Genomic DNA, 23,875 nt, shown 5'->3' with positions numbered 1-23,875 from the left:
CCAGGGGATCTTCCCAACTCAGGGATCAAACCCAGGTCTCCCACAATTCAGGCGGATTCTTTACCAGCTGAGCCACAAGGGACCAGGGATCTTCCCATCCCAGGAATCGAACCGGGGTCTCCTGCATTGCAGGCAGATTCTTTACCAACTGAGCTATCTGGCCTATATATTCTGATCAATTCTTTGATTCAATGTGAAGTGACTTTTTTTTTTCAATTCTTTCCAATTATAAGGATGGGTTTACACAACAGTAGAGTCATATTCTATAGAGGCAGATCATATCACCTGGAAAGAACCTTAGAGGTAATCTAGCTTAAATCCCTCTTCTGCACAGGGTGATCTGAAGAATAGAAAGCAAGAATGAGGTATTTAGAGTGGTGTTCCTGCCTTGTTCGTAGCATGGTTCTAACTACAGAGAAAGACATCTTGGGACATTAAAGATTTCTGCCTCTAGCTTTAACCCAGATGCTCCTACTTATTTGTGTATTGAACATTACTGCTGTTCTATTTGTAACGAGTATACTTGTACAGTCTATAACAAGTATGAGTGTGTCTGTTCTCTGCATTAGACATTTACCAAATCTAACGTTGCCTTGCCATGTTTCAGTTCAGTTCAGTCACAGTCGTGTCCGACTCTTTGCAACCCTATGGACTACAGCACGCCAGGCTTCCCTGTTCGTCACCAACTCCTGGAGCTTGCTCAAACTCATGCCATTGAGTCGGTGATTGCCATGTTTATGCTAAGTATTTCAGTGGCAAGGATGAAGAAAGGGGTCAATTTGACTGTAATATTAAAATATTACATATGTCATTGATAAATTGTATTTGCACAATGATATTTTCCAAGAGTCATTGGTGCATGTATGAGGATAATATGATATGAATACATTAAAATGGTAAAGAATGAAGAATACTGACATTAACAGGCTAGAATAAATTTTTTGATGTATTGTTCCCTTTTTTCTTCACAGATTAACATCAAGAAAGAAGAATCATTTTGCCCAAATTCTTATCTGACTTAGAAAGTATCTAAAAATAAAAAATCTCCATAATTTCTCATTTATTTCTTCGAGAAAAGGAAGCCTTCAATCAACTGAAACTGTCAGTTCTATTTTTGGAATTCCATTTAATGGGCTTAAAATTTTCTTCTATTTACATATTACTCACTAGATACAATAAAAAGGGCTAGTACTCATATTGAATCAGTCTTTAGATGCTGACATAAAACTGATCATATATATGAAGATGGATTAATTAGATCCATGTTTATTACTCTTTGAATTAATGGTACCCCATGGACAGAGGAGCCTGGTAGGCTACAGTCCATGGGGTCGCAAAGAGTCAGACATGACTGAGTGACTTCACTTTCACTTTCATTGACACCCTATTTTGATTAACTCTATTTCTGACCATGTTTGCTGCCATGTTGCTATTCATAAGCAACAAGTCAAAAGAAGTTTGAGTGAATTGATACAGTATGCCAGGAGTACACACATATAAGTCTTTCATATTATGCAAGAATTATCCGAATTTTTTAATCATGAGTGTTTTTCTTAACATGTCATAATGTTTCACAAATACCACCCTGAAAAACAGAGGAATTATGTAGGCTTTATTTTTCCATTCTGAAATATTGTCACATAAGGACATTTTACAGTGGCACCTAGAAAATTGAAGACCATCAGAGGCTTTTAAAATGGATAAATATAAGTCTCTTTCAGTACATTATGGAATTTTAAATACATGGTCCCATCCTAGCTTTCTCAACAAACTAATTTAGTGTTTTAGCCTTCAGGACACCAGATAAAAGGCAGATGAAAGAGCCAAATAGCAATAACTTAGAACTTATTCTTTCTAGAGAAATTAATAAGCATGTTTTTATAGTAGTCCAAAACCATTTTATGCACCTTCCAAACAAACTTGTGTATATGCGTTCAATATGTTAACTGTATTCTGATATACATTTTTAAACTACTTATCAAGCCCTCATTTAATTTTGTATTAAAGTGAAAGTGAAGTTGATCAGTCATGTCTGACTCTTTGAGACCCCGTGGACTGTAGCCTACCAGGCTCCTCGGTCCATAGAATTTTCCAGGCAAGAAGACTGGAGTGGGTTGCCATTTCCTTCTCCAGGTGATCTTCCTGACCCAGGGATCGCACCCATGTCTCCCACATTGCAGGCGGATGCTTTACCATCTTGAGCCACCAGGAAGCCCAATTTTGTATTGACATATAATTGTATTGACATATAATTAGCAGTGAAAAAGTGTTGTCTTCTATTTTTAGTTTATTACATATTTGATTATTTGACCTTCCAGACAACATGTAGTGTTTTGTTTACATAATGCAATGCTCAATCTTTAGCAAAGAACTCTGATAAACAAGCTGATACAAAGTTATCTTTTAAATAGGTGGTTTTTTGTGAGCCATAAAGAGACAAAGAGGGGTATTTAACCGGAGCTAAGAATAGGAAAAAGGAAAGGAAATTGGTGTGGAGAGAGTCACAGAAAAATCGATAGTTGATAATGAAGCACAATTATATACTTTACCATGATTCTGTCCACTGTCTTTTATCTGCGTTTACTCTTTTTTTCAAGCTGTATTCAGATAAAATTGACAAATACCATGCATATGGTATAGGGCATGAATATATAATATATGTTACATTCTGAAATAATTGCTACAATAAAGTTAGTTAACATATTTATCAATTTACATAGCTATCATTTTGAGTATGCATACCATGAAAACCCTTAAGGTCTACTCTCTCAGAAGATTTCAGTCTTATAATACACAACTGTTAACTAGAGTCACGATGCACATTAGACCCCCAGAACTTATTCATTGAGTAACAGAAAGTTTGTAAACTTTGACCAACATCACCCATTGCTCCCACCTTTCAGCCTGTAGCAACAGCCAATCTATTCTCTATTTCTGTGTTTGAACAATTGGATTCTTCCTCTATGTGAGACCGTACAGTACTTGTCTTCCTCTGTATGAATTATTTCACTTAGCATATGCTCCTCATGGTTCTTCCATGTTGTAGCCATTATGACTTCTAACAGGCATGCCCTTGTACACTTCAAGATGGGAGTAACTGTCAGATGCTCTGCCTGCTATTTTTTCATGTAAAAATTGAATCCTTTTCTGATTTGACTGAATATCCAAAGATGCCATTCCTTTAGACCAGTTTTAGATATTTTTGTTTTTGAATAATAGACCACCATGTGTTATCCCATGATGAATTTCAGGCTTATCATAATTTACTTGACTGTTTAGTTAATACATTATTAGTACTTGCCTATATTTAGTACCATTTAAGATATAAAACTCAGCAGTGGCCACAGGACTGGAAAAGGTCAGTTTTCATTCCAATCCCAAAGAAAGGCAATGCCAAACAATGCTCAAACTACTGCACAATTGCACTCATCTCACACGCTAGTAAAGTAATGCTCAAAATTCTCCAACTCAGACTTCAGCAATACGTCAACCATGAACTTCCAGATGCTCAAGCTGGTTTTAGAAAAGGCAGAGGAACCAAATTGCCAACATCTGCTGGATCATCAAAAAAGCAAGAGAGTTCCAGAAAAACATCTATTTCTGCTTTATTGACTATGCCAAAGCCTTTGACTGTGTGGATCACAATAAACCGTGGAAAATTCTGGAAGAGATGGGAATACCAGACCACCTGCCTCTTGAGAAACCTATATGCAGGTCAGGAAGCAACAGTTAGAACTGTACATGGCCAGTCAGAATGGCTGCGATCCAAAAGTCTACAAGCAATAAATGCTGGAGAGGGTGTGGAGAAAAGGGAACCCTCTTACACTGTTGGTGGGAATGCAAACTAGTACAGCCACTATGGAGAACAGTGTGGAGATTCCTTAAAAAACTGGAAATAGAACTGCCTTACGATCCAGCAATCCCACTGCTGGGCATACACACTGAGGAAACTAGAAGGGAAAGAGACACGTGTACCCCAATGTTCATGGCAGCACTGTTTATAATAGCCAGGACATGGAAGCAACCTAGATGTCCATCAGCAGATGAATGGATAAGAAAGCTGTGGTACATATACACAATGGAGTATTACTCAGCCATTAAAAAGAATACATTTGAATCAGTTCTAATGAGGTGGATGAAACTGGAACCTATTATACCGAGTGAAGTAAGCCAGAAAGAAAAACACCAATACAGTATATTAACGCATATATATGGACTTTAGAAAGATGGTAACAATAACCCTGTGTACGAGACAGCAAAAGAGACACTGATGTATAGATCAGTCTTATGGACTCTGTGGGAGAGGGAGAGGGTGGGGAGATTTGGGAGAACGGCATTGAAACATGTATAATATCATGTATGAAATGAGTCGCCTGTCCAGGTTTGATGCATGATACTGGATGCTTGGGGCTGGTGCACTGGGACGACCCAGAGGGAGGGTATGGGGAGGGAGGAGGGAGGAGGGTTCAGGATGGGGAACACATGTATACCTGTGATGGATTCATTTTGATATTTGGCAAAACTAATACAATATTGTAAAGTTTAAAAATAAAATAAAATTTAAAAAAAAAAAAGAAGAACTGTACATGGAACAACAGACTGGTTCCAAATAGGAAAAGGAGTGTGTCAAGGCTGTATATTGTCACCCTGCTTATTTAACTTATATGCAGAGTACATTATGAGAAATGCTGGGCTGGAAGAAGCACAAGCTGGAATCAAGATTGCTGGGAGAAATATCAATAACCTCAGATATATAGATGACACCACCTTTATGGCAGAAAGTAAAGAGGAACTAAAAAGCTTCTTGATGTAAGTGAAAGAGGAGAGTGAAAAAGTTGGCTTAAAGCTCAACATTCAAAAAACTAAGATCATGGCATCTGGTCCCATCACTTCATGGCAAAGAGATGGGGAAACAGTGGAAATAGTGTCATACTTTATTTTTCTGGGCTCCAAAATCACTGCAGATGGTGATTGCAGCCATGAAATTAAAAGATGCTTACTCCTTGGAAGGAAAGTTATGACCAACCTAGATAGCATATTCAATAGCAGAGACATTACTTTGCCAACAAAGATCTGTCTAGTCAAGGCTATGGTTTTTCCAGTGGTCATATATGGATGTGAGAGTTGGACTGTGAAGAAAGCTGAATGCTGAAGAATTGATGCTTTTGAACTGTGGTGTTGGAGAAGACTCTTGAGAGTCCCTTGGACTGCAAGGAGATGCAACCAGTCCATTCTAAAGGAGATCAGTCCTGGGTGTTCATTTGAAGGACTGATGCTAAAGCTGAAACTCCAATACTTTGGCCACCTCATGTGAAGAGTTGACTCATTGGAAATGAGTCAACTCATTGAGTTGACTCAGTTGACTGATGCTGGGATGGACTGGGGGTAGGAGGAAAGGGGGACCACAGAGGATGAGATGGCTGGATGGCATCACCGACTCGATGGACATGGGTTTGGGTGAACTCCGGGAGTTGGTGATGGACAGGGAGGCCTGGCGTGCTACAATTCATGGGGTCGTAAAGAGTTGGACACGACTGAGCGAGTGAACTGAACTGAAGCTATAAGATTTATGTAGTACATAAAGAACTGAAAAGCTCAATCAATGAATAAAATGCACTATAAATCTTATTTAAATAGTGTAATTTAAATAGTGCCTGACTGAAAACTGAACAAAAATTAACATACTTAAAAAGTCAGAAAAGTTTTGTTTTTTAGTTTTTTTCCCAGAAACACATTCTGGAAATATGAGAAAGCATGACAGGTGGGGGATATAGCAATATACCTCAAATAGAAATTCTGTTTCTCTCATAACCTACCATTTATTTTTAATAAATCAGGAATCACTATATATGTATGGATGTGTATGTGTGCACATATGCATAATATAAATTTTTAAGCCATTTATTTTTTAATTTTTTCAGGGTCTGTTTCACATCCTTATTTCTTAGGCTATAAATCAGAGGGTTTAACATGGGAATCACAGGGTGTAAAACAAAGAAGTCATTTTGTCTTGATCTAGAGAGTAAGAAGAACTTTGCCTGAAATACATAAAGAGCATTGTTCCCTGGAAAATTGCCACAGAAGTTAGGTGAGAGATCTAGGTAGAGAAAGCTCAGAACCCTGCTTTTGCAGAGTGGATCTTCAAGACTGATAGGATAATATAACAATAAGAGACAAGGACTCCTGAAATTGTACTCAGTTCAATGAAGCCAAAAACAGTGAATATCACTAACTCATTGATCTGTGTATCTGAGCAAGATAGAAATAGAAGAGAAGCAACATCACAAAAAATCTCATTTGACCCACAGAAACATAAGCGGAATGCTAATATCATGTGTATCAAAGTGTCTGCTATACTCACCAGATAAATGCCAGCCAGGAGCAGGGAGCACACCCTGCTGGACATGCTGACTGCATAGAGCAAAGGGCTGCTGATGGCCTTGTACTGGTCATAGGCCATCACTGCCAGCAGGAGACACTCAGAATCTGCAAAGGTATAGAGAACCAAAAGTTGCAGAGCGCAGCCATAGAAGGGAGTTGATTTGTTCTTAGCAAATAGGTCCACCATCATCTTTGGGCCAACTGCTGTGGAAATGCTGAGGTCACTGAAGGAGAGGTGACTGAGGAAAAAGTACATGGGTGTGTGCAGAATGGGGATCCATTCTGATCAGGGTTATCATTCCAAGATTTGCCAGAAGAGTAATGAAATAAACAAGGAGAAATATGGTAAACAGAATCACTTTGGTCTTGGTGTTATCAGTAATTCCAAGAAAATGAATTCAGTTAAGAAGGAGCAATTCTCTGTGTCAATTCTTCTTTTTTCTTGTGCAAAGTTTTGGAGAAAATAATCAAGAAAATGATACTTGCATGTGTAACACTAGCATCTACAAAATGTCATAAGACAAAATTTTTTTTCTGTTAAGTGTCTTTTTATACTCAGAAAACTGTTCAGTCATGCACCCACCCTTTAAAGAGACATGGCTGTCTATTCTGCAATAATAAAAAAGTACCTGAGAAAGACCTTTGAGAAATTGGATATAAATCTAGATGTCATTCATGAGGTTTGTTACTTTCTACAAGCTCTTCTCTGAGTGTTAGTTTCTTCATCCCAGGGAGTAGCTTTAGAGAAATTTAACTCTTTACCTCTTGAGAAAAACCTAGAAGAGACACCAGTGTTAGAGAGACCCAGACTGTAAGACATAGGACTGAGCATTTATGAGGGCTGAAAATAGTCACTTAGATACAAAAAATGATAACAATTTTTATGTTTCTCAAAAAAGCATGATTGGTTTCAGAGAATTTGACTTAGTTCCAGAAACAGTGAGTATATCAATGACTAGTACTAAAAAATACTTATATTACTGGCTTTAGTTTATGTTATACTTAGTATTTGCTGAGACATGAATTAAGTATTATTGACCTGGTTTTCTAGAAATTTATTCTTGCTTTCCCACAATGCTCATTACCTCTTTGTGGAGTGGTAGTTGTCAAAAGGTGAATCTCTTAATGAGTGGGGGGAGAAAGAGCTAAAAGGAAGTGGAAACAACCGAATTTATTGTATAATTCACATTATTTTAGATTGTAAATGGCCTGTTAGTTACTAAAGTGGAAATAAGATGAGGGACAATAATGTTTCTAAAATGCATAGACTTTTCTCTTTGTAATATATGTGTATGTGTATACATGTTAATATTTGTAAGAATAGAATATAAGCAATGATATTTTTCCCTCAGAACTAAGTAAACATGGCATGTAGTTCACATGGAGATGAATTTGTACATGTTTCTATTTTTATTGTGGTACCTACTCTATTTTAATAAAGCAAAACATACTTTAAATTCATGTATACATTTTTCCAATGATAAAAAGAGTAAATATTTCCTGTGAAGAAAGAGCAAAATAAAATAAACAATTGCATTATGGATAATGGACAATGTCAGATTCTTGTGATTCTGATATCAAAATATTTCTAGCCATTGATTTCAGATTTTAATGAATAGGCAGGCACAAAATGGTTAATTTACAATTTTTTTCCTCAAAATGTTAAGTATTTTCTTCTATATTCTTTAAGTTATGAACTGGAAACCTACCTGAAATAAGCAGGTCTTAGCTAGTTGAACAATAAGCACATGGCCTCTTATTTTACCAGGTACATTGGGACTTAAATCCCTGTGCTACTGCCCCTTTGCTTTGATGTTATGCAAACATTTCATTAATTATATTTCTGCTTCTGTATTTCCCCCTGAGAATTCATAAGCCACTTAGCACAGGCTGAGTTTTCATACTTTACTACTGTCATCAAACTGATCTATGGTAAAAAGAAAACTGGTTTTGTTTTGTTTTGTTTTGTTTTTCATATTATGTGCTTTACAGTTATCCTGAAATGGTTTTGTCCTTCTTTAGTTAAAGAGTAAACCTACTGAAACTCAAAAAGATCCTCCCTCCATTATTTCCATTTCCTTTTATTTGTTCATAGTGGGTTTTTTTTTTTTTTTTTTTTTTTTTGATATTTGTTCATAGTGTTTTAGAGTCTCCTTCACATCTCATTTAAAGATATTACCACACTTGGTTCATTTTTTTTTTTTTTTACTGAAATGCAATGTGAACATTATAGAATTCACCCTTCTAATGTATACAGTTCTTTGTTTTTACTATATTTTTAAGGTTCTTAGGTTATCACCAGTATTTACTTCCACAACATTTTCATCACTATGATAAGAAATCCATATTTATTAGCTGTCACTTTCCGTTCATTTCTCCTTGAGCCCTGGTAACTACTAATCTACTTTCTGATTCTTTGTGCTTTCAAATTCTTTGCCTCCTTTAAAACAGAATTATGCAACATAGTTTTTTGTTTGTTTGTTAGTTTGCTTGTTTTGTTGTTGTTGTTGTTGTTATTCTTTTCATCAGCCTTCTTGTCTTTTCAAGGTTCATCTATATTGTATGCATTGCATATTTATCCTTCTTTGAATTTTTGCCATACTTCATCTGTTTTGACAAACAAAATTAGCGGAAATATTGTAAGTCACTTCTGGGTCTCATCTTGAAGAAGACAGTGTGTGAAAGCCATGAATTACCGTGTAGAAATTCCAACTAGCCATCTGATTTTACAATGTGGCACATTCTGAGATTACATGAACTGAAAGGGGAGAATTTGGGTCCATCTTTCTAGACATTCTCATCTAGTGTCAATTATTAAAGAACTTGCAACCTAGCCCACCTTTCCACTGAATATTTCATGCAATCTCAGTAAATACGAGAAAGAACAAAATAAGGAGTCAGTGGTCATTCTCTTAAGTTATTTAGTTTTGAAATACAGTTTATGTAGGAAGAGATAACTAGAACAGTGTGAAAAAATATATCAGAGAAATAAGCTTTTGAATATATAAATGCATGTATATTCAAGGGTTTCCCAGGTGGCTCAGTAGAAAAGAATCTGACTGTCTAGCAGGAGATGTCTAGGAGTTCGATCCCTGGGTTGGGAAGATCCCCTGGAGTAGGAAATGGCAACCCACTCCAGTATTCTTGACTGGAAAATTTCTTGGGGAGGGGAGCCTGGCAGGTTACCATCCATGGGGTCGCAAAGAGTCAGACATGACTGAGCACGCATGGTCAGTGGTCATTCTCCTAAGTTACCTAGTTATGAAATGCAGTTAATGTAGCAAGAGATAAGTGGAACAGTGTGCAAAAATAAATCAGAGAAGCAAGCTTTTGAATATATATATAAATGCATGTATATTCAAAGACTGAGGGAAAATGTTTGGAAACCATATAGATAAAGATATGACAAAGAACTTGTAGCCAAAGTATATGAAGAATCCTCACAGACAGTAAGACAACAAACAACCTAATAAAAATTGAACAAAGAATTTGAACAAATTAAGTCTCATTAAGAAAATATATACAAAGAAACCCACTTCAGACCTAGAGACACAAACAGACTGAAAATGAGGGGATGTAAAAAGATATTCCATGCAAATGAAAATCAAAAGAAAGCTGGAAAAGCAACATTCATATCAGACAAGATAGACTTTAAAATAAAGAATGTTTAAAGAGACAAGGCAAGACAATACACAATGACCAAGGTATCAGTCCATGAAGAAGACATAACAATTGTAAATATATATGCACCCAACACAGGAACACTTCAATATATAAGGCAAGTGTTAATATCTATAAAAGGGGAAATAGGCAATAACACAACAACAGTGGGGAACTTTAACACTCAAATTACACCAATGGACAGATCATCCAGGCAGAAAATTAATAAGTAAACCAAGTCTTAAATGACACATTAGATTTGATATTTGTAGGACATTTCATCTGAAAGAAGCAGAATATACTTTCATCTCAAGTAAACATGGAACATTTTCCACAGTAGATCATATCATGGATCACAAACCAAGCCTTGGTAAATTTTTAAAAATTGAAATAATAACAAGCATCTGTTTCCAACAACAATATGAGAAATCCATTACAAGATAAAGCTGTAAAAAACACAAACATATGGAGGCTAAACAATATGTGACTAAACAACCAATGGATCACTGAAGAAAACAAAGAGGAAATCAAAAAATACCTAGAGGCAAATGACAAGCAAAACATGACAATCCCAAACCAAAGGTTCTCAGCAAAAAACAGTTCTAAGAAGGAAGCTTACTGCAATACAGTCTTACCTCAGGAAACAAGAAAAATCACAAATAAATAACCTTATGTTACACCTAAAGCAACTAGAGAAAGAATAAACAAAACCCGAAGTTAATAGAAGGAAGCAAAACATAAAGATCAGAGCATAAATAAATGAAAAATTTAAAGAAAATAATAACAAAGGTCAGTGAAACTAAAAGCTGGTTCTTTGAGAATGTAAAGTTGATAAACCTTCAGTCAGACTCATCAAGAGTAGCAAAGAGAAGACTCGTCAATAAAATTAGAAATGAAAGACAAGAAGTAACAACTGACGTTACAGATATTTTCCATCAGTCATTGGTGATGTGTAAGAGGGATGTACTATGGAAAGAAGAAGGAAAGTTAGTGATGAGGACTGAAGTAGACAGCCTAGAATACATCCGAGTCTTTTGATATGCTGGTCCCTATTTTTGTGGAATTTCAAGAATTTTCGTGGAATTTCAAGAATTTTCGTGGAATAGAAGAGTATCTCCATGGCATTGCCACAACTTGGACTTGAATTGTGAATTTCCTAAAAAAAAAATTCAGTTCTTCTTTAAGTTATCCAGTTCCAGACAAGGAAGCCTATTATTAATCAAATGTTGTCTGCTGTAAATACTATTTTTGACTTCCATTTAATGGGCTTATTTTTTTCTTTTTTTCATATCAGATTTATTAGATCCAATAAAATGGACCAATATGTAGGTCAAATCAGTCTTTAGATGCTGTAATATACATCTTTCATTTGAATGGAGACAAATTAACTAGATTACATGTTTATTTACTACACAATACTTGCCAATCCACTGATGCCCTGTTTGTCTTAGAATTTAATTTTCAGACAATATTTTCAGTTAGGCTGCCTTTTATGAGCAACAGTTCTAAAAGAGTTTGGTGAATTGATAAAATATGGTAGGAATAGAAACCTATACATCTTTTATATAAAATAAGAATTTTATAAATTTGTAGCTTCTTCCACAAGGAGAACTTTTCCTAACATGCCATAATGTCTCACAAATGCCCTCCAATTTTTTATCCCATGATGATTTTGTGGTTCATTTATTGCTAAACTGCTTAGTTCATTAATGTCTAATGCTAGTACCAGGTTAAATTCATTAGTATAGAATCTATAAGATGTACTATAAAGTATAAAAAACCTGAATGAAAGATTGCTCGGTAAATCTTAGATTTACTTTAAGACAAAATCTTTAAGACATTGCATAATGTTTTAGTGAGACTGAAATAATGTTTGAATGACAAATAAATCAAAAATTAGCATAAGTAGAAAAGTCAAAAGGTTTTTTCAAAAACAGTAAGTGCCATATTTAAACCCTGCCCACATACTAAGTATGAAATCTGAAGAAAACTGCAATATTTCTTAACAGCGGTGCTGTGCTTAGTCACTCAGCACAGGCTCCTCTCTCTTTGGGGATTCTCCAGGCAAGAATACTGGAGTGGGTTGCCATTTCCTCCTCCAGTCTTAACAGTGGAGTTTAATACAAATAATTATTCACTTAGGAATTTGAGAAACTTGTTTCTCATGTGTCATGCCATATAATTTTAATTACACAGTTACTATATGTGTGTGGTTTTGTGCACATGTGCACAATACAAATATTTAAAAATATAGCTTTCAATTTTACTAAGGCCTCTTTTACATCCTTGTTTCGTAGGTTAAATATAAGAGAATTTAGCAGGGGAATCACAAGAGTGTAAAACAAAGAGGTCATTTTGTCTTCATCTAGAGAGTAGGATGAACTTGGCCTGAAATACATAAAGAGCAAAGTTCCCTGGAAAAATCACCACAGCAGTTAAATGGAAGGTGGAGGTGGAAAAAGCTTTGAATCTCCCCTCAGCAGAGTGGATCTTCAAGACTGAAAGGATGATATAAAAATAAGAGACAAGGACTCCTGAAATAGTTCTCAGTTCAATAAAAACCAAAACCAGTGAATATCACTAACTCATTGACCTGTGCACCTGAGCAAGAAAGGAAAAAAAGTGGAGGTAAATCACAGAAAAAATGGTTAATCTCATTTGACCCACAGAAACATAGAAAGAAAGAAAGTGAAGTCACTCAGTCATGTCCGACTCTTTGCGACCCCATAGACTGTAGCCTACCAGGCTCCTCTGTCCATGGGATTTTCCAGGCAATAGTACTGGAGTGGATTGCCATTTCCTTCTCCAGGGGATCTTCCCAACCCAGGGCTCGAACCCGAGTCTCCCGTATTGTAGACAGACGCTTTACTGTCCGACCCACCAGGGAAGTGGAAACATAGTGGAATGCTAATGTCGTGTGTATCAGAGCATCTGCCATTCCCACCAGATAAACCCCAGCCATGAGCAGGGAGCACACCCCGCTGGACATGCTGACCGCATAGAGCAAGGGGCTGCTGATGGCCTTCTTCTGGTCGTAAGCCATCACTGCCAGCAGGAGACACTCAGAATTTGCAAAGGTATAGAGCACCAATAATTGCAGAGCACAGCCATAGAAGGGAATTAATTTCTTCTTAGCAAATTGGTCCATCAGCATCTTTGGGCCGATGGCTGTGGAAAGGCAGAGGTCACAGAAGGAGAGGTGGCTGAGGAAAAAGCACATGGGCGTGTGCAGCTGGGGATCCATCCTAATCAGGGTTATCATTCCAAGATTTGCCAAAAGACTGATGAGATAAACAAGGAGAAACATGGTAAATAGGATCACTTTGTTCTCAGTGTTATCCCCAAGAAAGTGAAATCAGTCATAGAGGAGCAATTCCTGTATCCATTCTTCTTAGTTCTTAGGTAAACTTTTAAGAAAATGATCAAGAAAATAACACATGGATGTGTACCAATTCTGCACATCTGCAAAATAATATAAAACATGAAAAAGTTTCTCTCTCTAATTGTCTTTTTTATACTTAGAAAATTATTCAGATCATGAATATCCACTCTTAAGGAAGGATAGTTATCTATTATGCAGCAACAAAAATTTTATAGGATAAACGTTTGAGAAAGTTTTATATAAATCTAGATGTCATTCAAGAGGTAAATTACTTTCTACAAGCTCTTCTCTGAGCATTGCTCTCCTTATCTCAAGGAGTAAATTTACTAAATTTAACTCCCTTTACCTCTTCAAAATACTTTGGAAGAGACACCAGTGTTAGAGAGACCAGACCGTTAAGACATAGGACTAAGCATTCTCGATGCTTGAACATATTCACTTGGATGCAAAAAATAATCACAATGTTTATGTTTCCTAAAAAATCATGATTGGCTTAAATGTGTCTGACCTAGTTCCAGAAACAGTGAGTGCATGGATTGTCAACCACAAATTGGCCCTTGCCATGACTGCTTGCCATCTCTCTCTAGAAGGATTGAATCATGTGCTGCTGCAGCTGCTGACCTCCAACACCTCCTGGAGGCGTTCAGGGTGGAGAGCAGAAATGAAGCACTCAGTGGCCAGGGAAAAACTGGCAGGACAGGCCTTTGGATAGTTAGATATTCTCAGGAGCTGATTTTATGAGCCCAATTCTTGTATCTCCTCATATCTAGAAAAGCACTAACATCCTTCATGATGACGATTGTTTCTCCTGGCTAGCAGAATTTTCATGAGACCAGCAGAAACTTTCTATAAAACAATATGTGCTTGATTGCTTGTACTCTCCCTTTCCAAAATCATATATGTACTATCTTCTCCCCTTATCTCTCTGAAACAATTTCTCAGAACTCTATGGGGTGCTATTTCTCAGGCTGCAGTCCTCATATTGCCCCAAATAAAACTTAACTTGCTACTCTCACCTTGTGCATTTTTTCAGTCCATGGAATGAATAATGATCATCATAATAAATAATCATGTTACTGATTTTAGTTTATCTTGTGTTTGGTATTTGGGGATATATAAGTTTTATTAACCTCTTATCTAGAAATTTATTATTGCTTTCCCATAATGTCCATTATCTTTTTGAGGAATGGTGTTTGTTAAAGGATGAATATCTTGACTGGTGGAAGAAAATAACTAAATAGAAGTGAAAAGGACAGATTTTATCACAAACATTTGCATCACTTTAGAGTTTAAATGGCTTTTTATATTATAAAATAGAAATGCAAGGAAGAAAAATAAATATTTATAAAATACATAGATTTCTCTCTCTGTTATATATGTGTATTTATATATGTGCATGTATATATATTTTAATGTTTACAGGAATAGAATATAAGTTCTGGAGTTTTTCTTTAGAACTAAGTAAATATGGCATATGGGCTTCCCTGTTGACCCAGTAGTAAAGTATCTGCCTGTTAATTCAGGAGACCTGGGTTTGATTCCTGGGTCTGGAAGATCTCCTGGAGAAAGAAATGACAACCCATTCTAGTATTCTTGCCTGGGAAATTTTATGGACAGAGTAGACTGGCAGAGTCAGATATGACTTAGCGACTAAACAACAAAAATATAGAATATGGTTCACATGGAGATGAATTTGTGCATTTTTAAAAATTTTTATTGGGTTCCTACACTATTTTTTTAAATAAAACAGACCAAAGAAAACATACCTTAAATATATGTATACACTTGTCCAGTGATAAAAGAAGTAAAGACTTTCCTGTGAACCAAGAACATAATAAAATAAATGGACTGTTATATTGCAGTTAATAACAAGTTCAGACAGATTTTTTCAATTCCAAAAAAAAAAAATATTATTTCTAACCATTAAATGAAGGTTTCGATGCATAAATGCTTCACTTATAAATCTTTTTTTTTTCCTTAAAACTTAAGTATTTTCTCCCATATTCTTTAAGTTAGGACCTGGAAACCTACCTGAGATGAGCAGGTCTTGTGTAGCTGAGCAATAGTCAGACGGCCTTTTTACCAGATACACCGGAGCTTAAATCCCTGTGGTGCTGCCCTTAGGCTTTGTGTTAGACAGACACTTTATTAATTATATTTTCAATTCTTTATATGCCCCTGTGAATTCAGAAAAAACTTAGCAAAGGTTGAATTTTTATGCTTCACTATTGTCACCAAGCTGATCTACGGTAGGAAGGAAACTGCAGATTGCTTGCATGGTGTGTTTCACAGTTACCCTGAAACTATCTCCTCCTTCTCTAGTCAAAAAGGAAACCTCCTAATTCTCAAAAAGATCTCTCCTTCATCATTTCCAACTCTTCTAGATGGTTCATCGTGTTTTTGAAACATTTTCCTTCATACCTCATTTAGGAATTATAATATATTCCGATTGTATTTTCTTTTATATTGAAATATAATGCATATGGAGTCTCAGGTTGCAGCAGTGGTAAAGAACGCACCTGCCGAGGCAGAGGATATAACAGATGTGGGTTCAACCCCTAGGTTGGGAAGATCCCCTGGAGGAGGGCATGGCAACCCACCCCAGTATTCTTACCTGGAGAATCCCATGGACAGAATAGCCTGGGCTATTGCAGTCCCTGGGATTGCAAAGAGTTAGACAGGACTGAAGTGACTTCACATGCATGCATAATGCACATTCATTACAAATGCATAAAATTCACCCTTCTAATGTATACAATTTTTTTTGTTGTTTTTACTATGTTAACAAGGTTGTTCAGTTATCACCACTATCCACCTCCAGAATAGTTTCATCAGTCCAATAAGAAACCCACCTTATTAGCTCTTACTAATCTCCTAATTACTAATCTCACTAATCTCCCCTTACTTCCCCTACCCTGGCAACCACTAATCTACATTCTGATTCTCCATGATTTCCTATTCTTGGCCTTGCACATAAACAGACTCATGCAATGTGTGTGTGTTTGTGTGAGTGTGTTTTCTATCAGACATTTTTTCTTCAGTAAAATCTTATCAAGGCTCATCCATGTTGTGTATGTGTCAGAATCCTGCTTCATTAAACGATCTAACAATATTTCATTTTACAGATATAATACATATTATTGATCTATTGTTCAGTTGACAAATATTGGGCTATTTCTACTCTTAACCTATTATGAAAAATGATGCCATGTCATTCTTGTCAATATTTCCTTTCAAGGCAATATTTCCTTCATCACCAAACTACTTATATTCCTGTCTTCCAACCATCTACCCAGAGATATCTAATTGACTTTATGACTCCTTCACATCCTCTAAACAGTGCATACTTTTCTGAGTTATGTTTATTTTATTCATTTTATTTTTTTAATATAAATTTATTTATTTTAACTGAAGGCTAATTATTTTATTCAATTTAGAATCACTCTACTACATTTAAGGCCTCAGGAATTAGAGAAATGTTTATTTTGTATTTTCTAAACTCTGTAGTATGAGGATTTGAAAAGATAATGCTTTCTAGATATTTATCATTAAGTATTTCTACTAAAGTGGAAAATGAGGTACAAGGAATAGAAATGTATGTGCTTTGGGGACTTTTCTATGGATAGAGCCCATATATGGCCTTACCTGATGGCTCAGATGGTAAAGAATCTGCTTGCAATGCATAAGACCAGGGTTCAATCCCTGGGTTAGAAAGATTCCCTGGAGAAGGGGATGGCCACACACACTCCAGTATTCTTGCCTAGAGAATTCCATGGACAGAGGAACCTAGTGGGCTCAAAGAATTGGACACAACTGAGAGACTAACACACACACACATACAAAGATGACTCATCTAAAACATTGTGCATGGTGATGAGTTTTCTGCATCAGCAGAGTTCCATTTTTTTGCTTTAAATATCTTGTTTGCTGTTATCCATATTAGGTATTTGCAAAGTAAACACCAGAATTCTCATTTTCATGATGTCAAATCATCCTGAACAAAAGACCAGTGAAATTCTCCATTCTCCTAAAACTTGGTCTACCATCTTGCTTTCTGGTAATACAGAGTTCCTTCATGAGGTCTCAGAATTAATCTTCCTTTCATAATGACCTGAATGACCAAAATGTCAGTCACTCTCCCTCTATATGTGTGCTATTTAAGAAGTGCTTCATAAAGGCACTTTGTGTATATATATGCACAACAAAATTAAGAAGAGACTACACACCTGATTACAGATTTAATAATAATAGCATTGAAAAACTATTAATAAGCAAATCAATAACTAGATATTAACAAAGAACTAATGATAGTTTGGGAAGAATAAAGCAGATTGTACACACTTTTCACATATTTTCCTTAGAGATATAGTACCTCTTTATCTTTCATTTGAATTTTTGCCATACTCTGACTACTTTGATGAACAAAAATGGTCAGAAATATTGTAAGTCACTTCTGAGTCTAGCCTTTAAGAAGACAGTATCTGAAAGTCATGACCTATAGTACAGAAAGTCTGACAAATCATCTGAATAACAGACTTGACAAGTTCTGAGAAAACATGAAAGGGGAAAATTTTGAGTCCATTTTGCTAGTCATTTACATCCTGTGCAGTTATGAAAGACCTTGCAACCTAACCCATTTTTCCATGAATATTTTATGTGTCCTCAGTTAACACGAGAAATAAAACAAGACAATGAATCAATTTCCATTCTTTTAAGTCATTTAGGTTTGAAATACAGTTTTATGAAGTAAGAGATAACAGGAACTGAGTGGGAAAATAAACCAGAGAAAAACAAAATTTAAGTGTGTTGTGCTGTGCTTAGTCAGTCAGTCATGTCTGACTCTCTGTGATACCATGGACTGTAGCCCATCAGGCTCCTCTGTCCATGGGATTCTCCAGGCAAGAATACTGGAGTGGGTAGCCATTCCCTTCTCCAGGGGATCCTCCCACCCAGGAATTGAACCAGGATCTCCTGTATGGCAGGTAGATTCTTTACCATCTGAGCTATCAAGAAGGAATATATATGTGTGTGTGTATATATATATATATATATATATATATATATATATAAAGATTGACAAAAATCTTTGAAAACCATATATTTATCTGACAGAGAAATAATGCCTTTTGGAGCATAGCTCCATGGATGGACCCAAAGATCTTCATATTGAAAGAAGCAAGTCAGACAGAGAAAGTTAAATATCATAAGATAACACTTACATGTGAAATCTAGAGTATGGTACAAGCTACTTTTTTACAAAACAGAAACAGAGTCATAGATGTTTGTATTCCTTTTCTGATTGCTTCTTTTATTCGTTTCTTGCTCTTATCTACCTTATTTTCTCTAAAACTAGGAAATTCGGCAGGTTAAAATTCATTTAATTAGTCCATTTTTAACTTGGAGGAAATGATACCTAGTGAAAAATTTTGTTGATTTTTAATTGTTATTCCCATTCTTTGTGTAATAATCCCAATTGTTGTTTATTACTTTTATCACTAAGTCAAGTCTGACTCTTTCGTTGCCCCAGGGACTGTAGCCCACCAGGCTCCTCTGTCCGTGGGATTTCCCAAGCAAGAATACTGAAGTGGATTGCCTTTTTCTTCTCCAGGGGATCTTCTCCCAGGTATCAAACCTGTGTCTCCTGCATTGATAGGCAGATTCTTTACCACTGAGCCACTAGGGAAGCCAAATCACACCAATATTAAGGTATCAAATACAGTACTCTATGGAGATATTTTTGAGGCAAAGATCAAACCACATAACTAATCATTAATAATTTCTCACTAAAATCAAGAAACTGATACATTTGCATTACAAAAGAGTTTTACTATCATTATTTACTTCACTGTCACATATATGGTATACATAGAATTGTTTTAGTCATCTCATTCTATTCCTATTCATTTTAACTTTGCCTCAGCTACATCCTTGTCTTCTGGGATCAAAAATCCCTTGGGTTGTATTTCATTCATCCAGAATGCAGCTTTAGATTTTTAACAGTGCTGCTATGAAGACCATGTCGACCAACACTTTCCAATCTACTCTCACCCAACAATTTACACCTGAGTTTGGGCAGCTAATTTATTATTTTAAGTTGGATAACATAAAATATCTCCCAATGGGATCTGTGTTTCATTAAAGATGGAGATCTTAAATAATCGAAAAACATGTCTTTAGAAGAAAATGTCTTCCTCATACATAAGTAAGTGGGAAAAAATCTCTAGGATTTTCCTGGTACTGCTGGTAACATTAAGACAGTTCTCTATTGGCAAATATGTACCAAGGAAATTACTTTTTTCAGAACATTGTTTCTGTTCCTCAAACCTGGAGTACTGTGACACAGAATTCATTGGATGAAACAGTACTAAATACGTTATGTCTCACTGCAGCTAAGAGAATGACAGGGAAAGCCAGTGTGTGAATAAAGACAGTGTTTTTCTATAAGCAAGGCAGCACTTCTAGTAACATAAAGATGCATATTGTACTGAGATACTCTGTGGAATTATGCACTACACTAAAATCACATATGTACACTGAACATTCATTTTGTACAACAGGCCTTTAGATTAAAAAATACAAATAAGGTTTCTTACCATTTCTCATTGAATGTATTTTGCTTATGGAAAATCAGAGTTTAATATACATAGAGTTTCACCTAAAAAAAGTACACTGAAAATATATTTTCAGAAATGAAACTATAAACAGACCAAATAAAAAATTAGTATCATCTTGGCAATTTTCCCCACATCCATCACAGACTAGTGTTCAATACAATATATTAGAGCTTCCCCTGTGGCTCAGCTGGTAAAGAATCTGCCTGCAATGTGGGATACCTGGTTTCAATCCCTGGGTTGGGAAAATCTGCTGGAGAATGGAAAAGCTACCCATCCAGTACTCTGGCCTGGATAATTCCATGGATTGTATAGTTCATGGGGTCGCAAAGAGTCAGACATGACTGAACGACTTTCACAATATGTGACTTAGTTTGTGTATTTTTGAGGTATATACCAGGGAAATCATATTGCCTTTACACTATTATGTCTGGCTTCTTTCATTCAGTATTATGTTTGTGAACTACATTGCAGTCTACTTTTTCAACATGCAAACTTACCATAAAGTTATCTATCTAATCCAGAGCAGGAGTCAACAAACTTGTTCCATGATATTTTACCTAAGCTGAGACATACCATTTCTATGTGTATCACAGATGGTTGCTTTTGGGATACAGCAAAAAAACTGTTTAGGTGTGGCTAAGAATTTATGGCCTACAAAGCCTAAAATATACACTTTTAAAACATTAAAGACAAGCTTGTCAAGTACTATACTAATGTACTGGGAAAAAGTTGAGTTATTTTCAGTGTTATAGTATTTCAAATACTATTATGGTGAATATTTATGTACATGCCTTTTAGTGAAGATATTCATTCTTCCCTCTTGGGCATAATTCCAGGCATGGTATTTTGGTTCTAGGACATTTGTACAGCCAGCTATATAAGAGTCAGCCATGGAGTTTTACCAAGTGCTGTGGCAATTTTCCATCTACTGTCAATGTGTGAAGGCCATGGTGCTTCACAACTTCACCAGTAGTTGATATTTCAATTGTTTATATTTTGTGATTCTGTAGATGATAAAATATGACTTTAGTTTTTGTTTCAGTTTTATTTACCTGAACACTAGTAAGGTTGAATATCTACTTCTATGAGGAATCTATGAGATTCTGAATTTGAATAACAGATCACAAATTCTTTGTTTGAAAATGAAGTGCCCAAGTCCAAGAAACCCAGAGAGTCCCAAACAGGATAAACCCAAGGCAAAACACCCAAGACACATATTAATCAAATTAACAAAGATCAAACACAAAGAACAAATATTAAAAGCAGCAACAGAAAAACAACAAACAACACACAAGGGGATTCCCATAAGGATAACAGCTGATCTTTCAATAGAAACTCTTCAGGCCAGAAAGGAATGACAAGACATACTTAAAGTGATGAAAGAAAATAACCTACAGCCCAGATTACTGTACCCAGCAAGGATCTCATTCAAATATGAAGGAGAAAGCAAAAGCTTTACAGACAAGCAAAAGCTGAGAGAATTCAGCACCATCAAACCAGCTCTCCAACAAATACTAAAGGATCTTCTCTAGACAGGAAACACAGAAAGGGTGTATAAACTCGAACTCAAAACAATAAAGTAAATGGCAATGGGATCATACTTATCAATAATTACCTTTAATGTAAATGGGTTGAATGCCCCAACCAAAAGACAAAGAATGGCTGAATGGATACAAAAATAAGACCCATATATATGTTGTCTACAAGAGACCCACCTCAAAAAAAGGGACACATACAGACTGAAAGTGAAGGGCAGGAAAAAGATATTCCACACAAATAGAGACCAAAAGAAAGCAGGAGTAGCAATACTCATATCAGATAAAATAGACTTAAAACAAAGGCTGTGAAAAGAGACAAAGAAGGACACTACATAATGATCAAAGGATCAATCCAAGAAGAAGAAATAACAATTATAAATATATATGCAGGTTCGATGCATGATACTGGATGCTTGGGGCTGGTGCACTGGGACGACCCAGAGGGATGGAATGGGGAGGGAGGAAGGAGGAGGGTTCAGGATGGGGAACACATGTATACCTGTGGCGGATTCATTTTGATATTTGGCAAAACTAATACAGTTATGTAAAGTTTAAAAATAAAATAAAATTTAAAAAAAATAAATAAAAAAAAATAAAAAATAAAAAACCAACTTTGAAAAAAAAAAAAATATATATATATATATATGCACCCAACATAGGAGCACCACAATATGTAAGACAAATGCTAACAAGTATGAAAGGGGAAATTAACAGTAACATAATAATAGTGGGAGACTTTAATACCCCACTCACACCTATGGATAGATCAATTAGAAGAAAATTAAGAAAACACAAACTTTAAATGATACAATAGACCAACTAGACCTAATTGATATCTATAGGACATTTCACCCAAAAACAATGAATTTCACCTTTTTCTCAAGTGCACAGGGAACCTTCCCCAGGATAGATCACATTCTGGGCCATAAATCTACACTTGGTAAATTCAAAAAAATTGAAATCATTGCAAGCATCTTTTCTGACCACAATGCAGTAAGATTAGATCTCAATTACAGGAGAAAAACTATTTAAAATTCGAACATATGGAGGCTGAACAACATGCTGCTGAATAACCAACAAATCACAGAAGAAATTTTAAAAAAAAAATCAAAATATGCATAGAAACGAATGAAAATGTAATCACAAAAACCCCAAACCTATGGCACACTGTAAAAGCAGTCCTAAGGGGAAGGTTCATAGCAATACAGGCTTACCTCAAGAAACAAGAAAAAAGTCAAATAAATAACCTAACTCTACACCTAAAGCAACTGGAAAAGGAAGAAATGAAGAGCCCCAGGGTTAGTAGAAGGAAAGAAATCTTAAAAACTAGGGCAGAAATAAATGCAAAAGAAACAAAAGAGACCATAGCAAAAACCAACAAAGCCAAAAGCTGGTTCTTTGAGAAGATAAATAAAGTTGAAAAACCATTAGCCAGACTCATAAAGAAACAAAGGGAGAAGAATCAAATCAACAAAATTAGAAATGAAAATGGAGAGATGACAACAGACAACACAGAAATACAAAGTATCATAAGAGACTACTATCAGCAATTATACGCCAATAAAATGGACAACTTGGAAGAAATGGACAAATTCTTAGAAAAGTACAACTTTCCAAAACTGAACCAGGAAGAAATAGAAAATCTTAACAAACCCATCAGAAGCAGGGAAATTGAAACTGTAATCACAAATCTTCCAGCAAACAAAAGCCCAGGACCAGATGGCTGCACAGCTGAATTTTACCAAAAATTTAGAGAAGAGCTAACACCTAACCTACTCAAACTCTTTCAGAAAATTGCAGAGGAAGGTAAACTCATTCTATGAGGCACCATCACCCTAATACCAAAACCAGACAAAGATGCCACAAAAAAAGAAAACTACAGGCCAATATCACTGATGAACATAGATGGAAAAATCCTTAACAAATTCTAGCAAACAGAATCCAACAACTATTTAAAAGATCATACATCATGACCAAGTGGGCTTTATCACAGGGATGCAAGGATTCTTCAATATCTGCAAATCAATCAACATAATACACCACATTAACAAATTGAAAAATAAAAACCATATGATTATCTCAATAGATGCAGAGAAAGCCTTTGACAAAATTCAACATCCACTTATGATAAAAACCCTCCAGAGAGCAGGAATAGAAGGAACATACCTCAACATAATAAAAGCTATATATGACAAACCCACAGCAAACATTATCCTCAATGGTGAAAAATTGAAAGCATTTCCCCTAAAGTCAGGAACAAGACAAGGGTGCCCACTCTCACCACTACTATTCAACATAGT

The 23,875-nt window shown here is 35.8% G+C and overlaps 1 pseudogene; it reads right to left on the bottom strand.

The window, feature by feature from the left end:
* Positions 1-12,053: 12,053 nt before the first annotated feature.
* Positions 12,054-13,503, bottom strand: LOC102396061 (annotated as a pseudogene).
* Positions 13,504-23,875: the final 10,372 nt, after the last annotated feature.

This window comes from Bubalus bubalis, chromosome 11 (assembly GCF_019923935.1).
Source record: "Bubalus bubalis isolate 160015118507 breed Murrah chromosome 11, NDDB_SH_1, whole genome shotgun sequence".
Classification (NCBI taxonomy): Eukaryota; Metazoa; Chordata; class Mammalia; order Artiodactyla; family Bovidae; genus Bubalus; species Bubalus bubalis.
Note: the sequence above shows the minus strand (reverse complement) of the source record. Positions and strands in the feature narration are given on the sequence as shown.